Raw genomic sequence first — 11,043 nt, forward strand, 5'->3', positions numbered from 1 at the left:
TATCGCATTGTGAGTACCATAGTGCGAGTTTATTGTAGTGTGAGTTTATCGCATTGTGAGTATCATAGTGTGAGTTTATCGCATTGTGAGTATCATAGTGTGAGTTTATTGTAGTGTGAGTTTATCACATCGTGAGTATCATAGTGTGAGTTTATCACATCGTGAGTATCATAGTGTGAGTTTATCACATCGTGAGTATCATAGTGTGAGTTTATTGTAGTGAGTTTATCGCATTGTGAGTACCATAGTGTGAGTTTATTGTAGTGTGAGTTTATCACATCGTGAGTATCATAGTGTGAGTTTATTGTAGTGTGAGTTTATCACATCGTGAGTATCATAGTGTGAGTTTATCACATCGTGAGTATCATAGTGTGAGTTTATTGTAGTGAGTTTATCGCATTGTGAGTACCATAGTGTGAGTTTATTGTAGTGTGAGTTTATCACATCGTGAGTATCATAGTGTGAGTTTATTGTAGTGTGAGTTTATCACATCGTGAGTATCATAGTGAGAGTTTATCACATCGTGAGTATCATAGTGTGAGTTTATTGTAGTGAGTTTATCGCATTGTGAGTACCATAGTGTGAGTTTATTGTAGTGTGAGTTTATCACATCGTGAGTATCATAGTGTGAGTTTATCGCATTGTGAGTACCATAGTGCGAGTTTATTGTAGTGTGAGTTTATCGCATTGTGAGTATCATAGTGTGAGTTTATCGCATTGTGAGTATCATAGTGTGAGTTTATTGTAGTGTGAGTTTATCACATCGTGAGTATCATAGTGTGAGTTTATCACATCGTGAGTATCATAGTGTGAGTTTATCACATCGTGAGTATCATAGTGTGAGTTTATTGTAGTGAGTTTATCGCATTGTGAGTACCATAGTGTGAGTTTATTGTAGTGTGAGTTTATCACATCGTGAGTATCATAGTGTGAGTTTATTGTAGTGTGAGTTTATCACATCGTGAGTATCATAGTGTGAGTTTATCGCATTGTGAGTACCATAGTGTGAGTTTATTGTAGTGTGAGTTTATCACATCGTGAGTATCATAGTGTGAGTTTATTGTAGTGTGAGTTTATCACATCGTGAGTATCATAGTGTGAGTTTATCACATCGTGAGTATCATAGTGCGAGTTTATTGTAGTGTGAGTTTATCGCATTGTGAGTATCATAGTGTGAGTTTATCGCATTGTGAGTATCATAGTGTGAGTTTATTGTAGTGTGAGTTTATCACATCGTGAGTATCATAGTGTGAGTTTATCGCATTGTGAGTACCATAGTGCGAGTTTATTGTAGTGTGAGTTTATCGCATTGTGAGTATCATAGTGTGAGTTTATCGCATTGTGAGTATCATAGTGTGAGTTTATTGTAGTGTGAGTTTATCACATCGTGAGTATCATAGTGTGAGTTTATCACATCGTGAGTATCATAGTGTGAGTTTATCACATCGTGAGTATCATAGTGTGAGTTTATTGTAGTGAGTTTATCGCATTGTGAGTACCATAGTGTGAGTTTATTGTAGTGTGAGTTTATCACATCGTGAGTATCATAGTGTGAGTTTATTGTAGTGTGAGTTTATCACATCGTGAGTATCATAGTGTGAGTTTATCACATCGTGAGTATCATAGTGTGAGTTTATTGTAGTGAGTTTATCGCATTGTGAGTACCATAGTGTGAGTTTATTGTAGTGTGAGTTTATCACATCGTGAGTATCATAGTGTGAGTTTATTGTAGTGTGAGTTTATCACATCGTGAGTATCATAGTGAGAGTTTATCACATCGTGAGTATCATAGTGTGAGTTTATTGTAGTGAGTTTATCGCATTGTGAGTACCATAGTGTGAGTTTATTGTAGTGTGAGTTTATCACATCGTGAGTATCATAGTGTGAGTTTATTGTAGTGTGAGTTTATCACATCGTGAGTATCATAGTGTGAGTTTATCACATCGTGAGTATCATAGTGTGAGTTTATTGTAGTGAGTTTATCGCATTGTGAGTACCATAGTGTGAGTTTATTGTAGTGTGAGTTTATCACATCGTGAGTATCATAGTGTGAGTTTATTGTAGTGTGAGTTTATCACATCGTGAGTATCATAGTGAGAGTTTATCACATCGTGAGTATCATAGTGTGAGTTTATTGTAGTGAGTTTATCGCATCGTGAGTATCAGTGTGAGTTTATCATAGTGTGAGTTTATCGCATTGTGAGTACCATAGTGTGAGTTTATTGTAGTGTGAGTTTATCACATCGTGAGTATCATAGTGAGAGTTTATCACATCGTGAGTATCATAGTGTGAGTTTATTGTAGTGAGTTTATCGCATCGTGAGTATCAGTGTGAGTTTATCGTAGTGTGAGTTTATCGCATTGTGAGTGTATCGTAGTGAGTTTATCGCATCGTGAGTATCATAGTGTGAGTTTATCGCATCGTGAGTATCATAGTGTGAGTTTATTGTAGTGTGAGTATACTGTAGTGTGAGTATACTGTAGTGTGAGTTTATTGTAGTGTGAGTTTATCGCATCGTGAGTATCATAGTGTGAGTTTATCGCATTGTGAGTATATCGCATTGTGAGTATATCGCATTATGAGTATATCGCATTGTGAGTTTTTCGTATCGTGAGTTTATCGCATTGTGAGTTTTTCGTATTGTGAGTTTATTGTATCACGAGTTTACCGCATCATGAATTTATTATAGTGTGAGTTTACAATATCATTAGTTTAATATAGTGTGAGTTTATCATATCAGGAGTTTATCATAGTGTGAGTTTACCGTATCTTGAGTTTATTGCACCGTGAGTTTACTATATTGTGACTTCATTGTTTCAGCTGTAATATCTGGTGCAGGATGTGAAGCTTTAATCTGCCACTAAACACACACTTGCCTCACACACACAATCATTACGCAACTCCATATGTGTTAACTGCCATCCTATCCGTCACCTGTCATTCAGGATGTGTTCATTTCACACACACACACACACAGTGGTACTTTAAAATGTAACTGAGGGAATTTTAATGTTTATATCTAAAAAAAAAAATCACAGTGATCTTTGCTTGAAACACATTCGTGCTTTTTACATAAACAAACTAAATACTGGAATTGTGAGTTATTTATTTTTTGTTCTTCTGTAAATAATAAAGTAACAAAGCTCTGACAAACCTGACTGTTATTGTTTCATTCAGAGGGCATTTAAAATGGATTATGTTTGACGACACAAACACTGTGTATAGTGTGTACACTCGTGTCATGTTTAGCACTCCTACATAAAAGCTGCACTTTCTGCAGTTGTGTTATAAACAAGGAAATGGTGCAGCGTTAAACACGCCGTCCTGCATTCACCCGCAATCTTCAGGGCACTCACTTCTCTCTTTTATCATACTCTCTTTCTCTTAGCTGGGCTTGTCTCAGGTCTCATGGCTTTGTTTCTCCTGACTCTCAAATGTGTGTGTGTGTGTGTGTGTGTGTGTGTGTGTGTGTGTGTGTGTGTGAGAGAGAGATGTTAAACCTTTCAGTTATGCCACCGTGAAGAGAAATATGATGAAATGAATGAACAAGGCTGAAAGACTTCCTGTAAGCCGAGCCATGTTGATGAGAGATGATCTGTTACTCAGACCCTGTAGTGCAGAAAATAAACACTAAACGGCTGAGTGTATGGTGCAGAACATTCCACAGTACCGTTTCATGTTTAAAGTGACATCACATTTTCCATTATAATGAATTACTCAATGCTACTACACAAGCAATGATGTAAAAAAATAAAATGTGCACAAATATGAATTCTACTCCGATCTATAAACTACAGAATAAACACAGCACAAATGCTCCAATCAAAGCAGTGTGACCTGATAAAGGACGGTGTCCTACGAACGTAAGGAAATCACTCCAGGAGGCATTTACAAATGCAAGTGAAGCACTCAAGAAGTCATTTACAAATGGAAGTGAATCATTTGAACCACTTGAGGTGTGACTGAATCATTTGAATCAAGGAATCACATACAAATGTAAATCACTCAAGGCATAGTTTAGAGATACAAGTGAATCACTGAAAGAGTCATTAACATATAAGTGAACCACTTAAGGATTCATTTACAAAATTACTCTAAATTAATTACTCAAGTTGTTTACCAATATAAACGAATCACTTCAAAAGTTGCTTACAAATGGAGTCAATGAATGAAACATTTGAATCGCTTACAAATGTAAGTGCAGCACCTGAGGAGTCATTTAGAAATGAAAGTGAGTCACTTGAGGAGTCTTTTACAAATTTAAGCAAATTACTCAAGGAATCACTTATAAGTGAATCACTGAAGGAGTCTTTAACAAATGTACATGAATCACTTGAGCAGCTGTTTATAAAGTAAGCGAAATGAGCGAGTCCACCATTTTTGGAAATTGGGAAGAAACTGGAGAACCCAGAAGAAACCCAAACAGACATGAGAACATATGGGCTTCAGATTGAACCCCAGAACAAACCGGCAACATATACAACATATTACATACATTACTCATCTGAACTCCACACTGTATACCCGACACTGTCCACCCCACACTGTATATCCCACACTGTCCACCCCACACTGTATATCCCACACTGTCCACCCCACACTGTCCACCCCACACTGTATATCCCACTGTCCACCCTACACTGTAAATTCTACACTGTCCACCCCACAATGTATATCCCACACTGTCCACCCCACACTGTAAATTCTACACTGTCCACCCCACACTGTATATCCCACACTGTCCACCCTACACTGTCCACCCCACACTGTATATCCCACACTATCCACCCCACACTGTATATCCCACACTGTCCACCCTACACTGTAAATTCTACACTGTCCACCCCACACTGTCCACCCCACACTGTAAATTCTACACTGTCCACCCCACACTGTATATCCCACACTGTCCACCCTACACTGTCCACCCCACACTGTATATCCCACACTGTCCACCCTACACTGTAAATTCTACACTGTCCACCCCACACTGTATATCCCACACTGTCCACCCTACACTATCCACCCCACACTGTATATCTCACACTGTCCACCCCACACTGTATATCCCACACTGTCCACCCTACACTGTCCACCCCACCCTGTATATCCCACACTGTCCACCCTACACTGTCCACCCACACTGTATATCCCACACTGTCCACCCTACACTGTAAATTCTACACTGTCCACCCCACACTGTATATCCCACACTGTCCACCCTACACTGTCCACCCCACACTGTCCACCCTACACTGTCCACCCCACACTGTATATCCCACACTGTATATCCCACACTGTCCACCCCACACTGTATATCCCACATTGTCCACCCTACACTGTATATCCCACACTGTCCACCCCGCACTGTATATCCCACACTGTATATCCCACACTGTCCACCCTACACTGTAAATTCTACACTGTCCACCCCACACTGTATATCCTACACTGTCCACCCTACACTGTCCACCCCACACTGTATATCCCACACTGTCCACCCTACACTGTACAGTGGTGCTTGAAAGTTTGTGAACCCTTTAGAGTTTTCTATATTTCTGAATAAATATGACCTAAAACATCATCAGATTTTCACACAAGTCCTAAAAGTAGATAAAGAGAACCCAGTTAAACAAATGAGACAAAAATATTACACTTGGTCATTTATTTATTGAGGAAATTGATCCAATATTACATGTCTGTGAGTGGCAAAAGTATGTGAACCTCTAGGATGAGCAGTTAATTTGAAGGTGAAATTTGAGTCAGGTGTTTTCAATCAATGGGATGACAATCAGGTGTGAGTGGGCACCCTGTTTTATTTAAAGAACAGGGATCTATCAAAGTCTGATCTTCACAACACATGTTTATGGAAGTGTAACATGGTACAAACAAAGGAGATTTCTGAGGACCTCAGAAAAAGTGTTGTTGATGCTCATCAGGCTGGAAAAGGTTACAAAACCATCTCTAAAGAGTTTGGACTCCACCAATCCATGGTCAGACAGACTGTGTACAAATGGAATAAATTCAAGACCATTGTTACCCTCCCCAGGAGTGGTCGACCAACAAAGATCACTCCAAGAGCAAGGCGTGTATTAGTCAGCGAGGTCCCAAAGGATCCCAGGGTAACTTCTAAGCAACTGAAGGCCTCTCTCACATTGGCTAATGTTCATGAGTCTACCATCAGGAGAACACTGAACAACAATGGTGTGCATGGCAGGGTTGCAAGGAGAAAGCCACTGCTCTCCAAAAAGAACACTGCTGCTTGTTTGCAGTTTGCTAAAGATCACGTGGACAAGCCAGAAGGCTATTGGAAAAATGTTTTGTGGACGGATGAGACCCAAATAGGACTTTTTGGTTTAAATGAGAAGCGTTATGTTTGGAGAAAGGACACTGCATTCCAGCATAAGAATCTTATCCCATCTGTGAAACATGGTGGTGGTAGTATCATGGTTTGGACCTGTTTTGCTGCACCTGGGCCACGACAGCTTGCCATCATTGATGGAACAATGAATTCTGAATTATACCAGCGCATTCTAAAGGAAAATGTCAGGACATCTGTCCATGAACTGAATCTCAAGAGAAGGTGGGTCATGCAGCAAGACAACGACCCTAAGCACACAAGTCATTCTGCCAAAGAATGGTTAAAGAAGAATAAAGTTAATGTTTTGGAATGGCCAAGTCAAAGTCCTGACCTTAATCCAATCAAAATGTTGTGGAAGGACCTGAAGCGAGCAGTTCATGTGAGGAAACCCACCAACATCCCAGAGTTGAAGCTGTTCTGTACGGAGGAACGGGCTAAAATTCCTCCAAGCCGGTGTGCAGGACTGATCAACAGTTACCGCAAACGTTTAGCTGCAGTTATTGCTGCACAAGGGGGTCACACCAGATACTGAAAGCAAAGGTTCACATACTTTTGCCACTCACAGATATGTAATACTGGATAATTTTCCTCAATAAATAAATGACCAAGTATAATATTTTTGTCGCATTTGTTTAACTGGGTTCTCTTTATCTACTTTTAGGACTTGTGTGAAAATCTGAAGATGTTTTAGGTCATATTTATGTCCTAAAACTGTCCCACACTGTCTATGCCACACTGTCCACCCCACACTGTATATCCCACACTGTCCACCCCACACTGTATATCCCACACTGTCCACGCCACACTGTATATCCCACACTGTCCACCCTACACTGTATATCCCACACTGTCCACGCCACACTGTATATCCCACACTGTAAATTCTACACTGTCCACCCCACACTGTCCACGCCACACTGTATATCCCACACTGTCCACACCACAATGTATATCCCACACTGTATATCCCACACTGTCCACCCCACAATGTATATCCCACACTGTCCACCCCACAATGTATATCCCACATTGTCCACCCCACAATGTATATCCCACACTGTCCACGCCACACTGTATATCCCACACTGTATATCCCACACTGTCCACCCCACAATGTATATCCCACACTGTCCACCCCACAATGTATATCCCACATTGTCCACCCCACAATGTATATCCCACACTGTCCACGCCACACTGTATATCCCACACTGTTCACCCCACACTGTATATCCCACACTGTCCACCCCACACTGTCCACGCCACACTGTATATCCCACACTGTCCACCCCACACTGTCCACGCCACACTGTATATCCCACACTGTCCACCCTACACTGTATATCCCACACTGTCCACCCCACACTGTATATCCCACACTGTCCACCCCACACTGTATATTCCACACTGTCCACCCCACACTGTATATCCCACACTGTCCACCCCACACTGTCCACCCCACACTGTATATCTCACACTGTCCACCCCACACTGTCCACACCACACCGTATATCCCACACTGTCCATGTCACACTGTATATTCCACACTGTCCACACCACACTGTACATCCCACACTGTCCACCCCACACTGTATATCCCACACTGTCCACCCCACACTGTATATCCCACACTGTCCACCCCACACTGTATATACCACACTGTCCACCCCACACTGTATATCTCACACTGTCCACACCACACCATATATCCCACACTGTCCATGCCACACTGTCCACACCACACTGTATGTCCCACACTGTCCACCCCACACTGCCCACCCCACACTGTATATCCCACACTGTCCACCCCACACTGTCCACGCCACACTGTATATCCCACACTGTCCATGACGCACTGTATATTCCACACTGTCCACCCCACACTGTATATCCCACACTGTCCACGCCACACTGTATATCCCAAACTGTCCATGCCACAATGTATATCCCACAGTGTCCACGCCACACTGTATATCCCACACTGTCCACCCCACACTGTCCACCCCACACTGTCCACCCCACACTGTCCATGACACACTGTCCATGACACACTGTATATCCCACACTGTCCACGCCACACTGTATATCCCACACTGTCCACCCCATACTGTCCACCCCACACTGTCCATGACACACTGTATATTCCACACTGTCCATGACACACTTTATATCCCACACTGTCCATGCCGCACTGTATATCCCACACTGTCCATGACACACTGTATATCCCACACTGTATATTCCACACTGCCCACACCACACTGTATACCCCCCACTGTCCATGACGCTCTGTATATCCCACACTGTCCATGCTGCACAGTATATCCCACACTGTCCACGACGCACTGTATATCCCACACTGTCCATGTCGCACTGTATATCCCACACTGTCCATAGCGCACTGTATATCCCACACTGTCCATGCCGCACTGAATATTCTACACTGCCCACCCCACACTGTATATCCCACACTGTCCACCCCACACTGTATATCCCACACTGACCACGCCACACTGTATATCCCACACTGCCCACACCACACTGTATATCCCACACTGTCCATGACACACTGTATATCCCACACTGCCCACACCACACTGTATACCCCCCACTGTCCATGACACTCTGTATATCCCACACCGTCCATGCCGCACTGTATATCCCACACTGTCCATGCCGCACTGTATATCCCACACTGTCCATGCCGCACTGTATATCCCACACTGTCCATGCCGCACTGTATATCCCACACTGTCCATGCTGCACTGTATTACCCACACTGTCCATAGCGCACTGTATATCCCACACTGTCCATGCCGCACTGAATATTCCACACTGCCCACCCCACATTGTATATCCCACACTGTCCACCCCACACTGTATATCCCACACTGCCCACACCACACTGTATATCCCACACTGTCCACGCCGCACTGTATATCCCACACTGTCCACGCCGCACTGTATATCCCACACTGTCCACGCCGCACTGTATATCCCACACTGTCCATGCCGCACTGTATATCCCACACTGTCCACGCCACACTGTATATCCCACACTGTCCACGCCGCACTGTATATCCCACACTGTCCATAGCGCACTGTATATCCCACACTGTCCATAGCACACTGTATATCCCACACTGTCCATGCCGCACTGAATATTCCACACTGCCCACCCCACACTGTATATCCCACACTGCCCACCCCACACTGTATATCCCACACTGTCCATGACACACTGTATATCCCACACTGTCCATGCCGCACTGTATATCCCACACTGTCCATGCCGCACTGTATATCCCACACTGTCCATGCCGCACTGTATATCCCACACTGTCCATGCCGCACTGTATATCCCACACTGTCCATGACGCACTGTATATCCCACACTGTCCATGCCGCACTGTATATCCCACACTGTCCATGCCGCACTGTATATCCCACACTGTCCATGCCGCACTGTATATCCCACACTGTCCATAGCGCACTGTATATCCCACACTGTCCAGTGTATATTCCACACTCTATTTTCCACACCATCCACCCCACACTGTATTTTTCAGTTTTGCACTAAGGCGCTGTGGAATTATGATCCCAAATCATCTGCTTTATTGTTAAACCTGTAGCTCAGTAAATGAGGAGTACAAGTTACTGCAGCACCCTCTGCACTGCACTGAATATGTGGGTCTGCAATTAAAACTTTTAGTGCACTAAATATATATATTATATATACACTTTTTTTGTAGCTGTTAATTAAACCCCTGTGTCGGCTACTGCAGTGAAGTGACTATGGATCAGAACCTCAAATACTGTAGCACCCGAAACAGGGCACAGAACCCATGCATTCTCTCCAACCTTCTACAGAGTGAGTGCAGAGCTGAGAGCAGAACAGCTCCCGATTAGTCATCGAGTGCACTCAGAAGGGTGCAGGATCTACTGACAGCCTGTTTAATGCACTTATCTCTCTTTCAGCTTCAGACAGGACTAATGACAGACAGCACTGAGTTCATATGCAGAGAGAGAGAGAGAGAGAGGGAGAGAGAGACTCACCGCAGGAAATGTAGATGGACAGCTGATGGTTTCTGATCTTTTAGACGTCCATCACCTGGAGACGCGCAGACAGACAGACAGACAGACAGACAGAAGGTGTGTGTAAAGACACGCGTGAGCCAGAGCCGCAGACAGACAGACAGACAGACAGACTCCGCTCCAAACTCCGCAGACTGTCAGTGCGCGCGCTCGACTCAGCTCTCAGCTCCGAAACCTCGGTGACGTCAAAGCCTCGGGTCACGTGACTTCGCTGAAAGGGCCTATCAGAGCCGCAACGCGGTTGCCCCGGCGACGGCTACTCAGCATGCACGGCGCGTGCCGGTGTCTTTCAGCGCGCACTTCCTGTCATTTCTGTTGTTCTGTCAATAAAATGAAATCGACAACACTGTGCTTTTCACCTCATCACCACACACACACACACACACACACACAGTGCTCACATGAAATAAAGCCACAGGAGCAGGGGGCTAATGCAGCTAGCATCAGCTATTAGCAACTCAGCACCTTTATTATTATTATTATTATTATTATTATTTAAAGCTGGGTGTGAGAGCAGACAGAGCAGATGTCCTCTCAGATTGGAAGCCATGCTTTATTTAAGCAGATTAAAGTCATCAAAGCCTCC

At 43.6% G+C, this 11,043-nt stretch overlaps 1 protein-coding gene across 3 annotated transcripts in view; it reads right to left on the minus strand.

Annotated features, from left to right (window-relative positions):
- The window catches only part of ncaldb (neurocalcin delta b), a 47,675-nt gene extending 37,073 nt beyond the window's left edge, over positions 1–10,602 (minus strand). For 2 of the 3 annotated variants that reach the window (XM_060942406.1, XM_060942405.1), the window contains exon 1: positions 10,419–10,602. The gene's annotated coding sequence lies outside the window, so the exon portion shown is untranslated. Of the gene's footprint in view, positions 1–3,501; positions 3,584–10,418 lie in introns of those variants that run through there. The other variant, XM_060942407.1, reaches the window with a different exon arrangement.
- Positions 10,603–11,043: the final 441 nt, after the last annotated feature.

Source organism: Neoarius graeffei, chromosome 16 (assembly GCF_027579695.1).
Source record: "Neoarius graeffei isolate fNeoGra1 chromosome 16, fNeoGra1.pri, whole genome shotgun sequence".
NCBI lineage: Eukaryota > Metazoa > Chordata > Actinopteri > Siluriformes > Ariidae > Neoarius > Neoarius graeffei.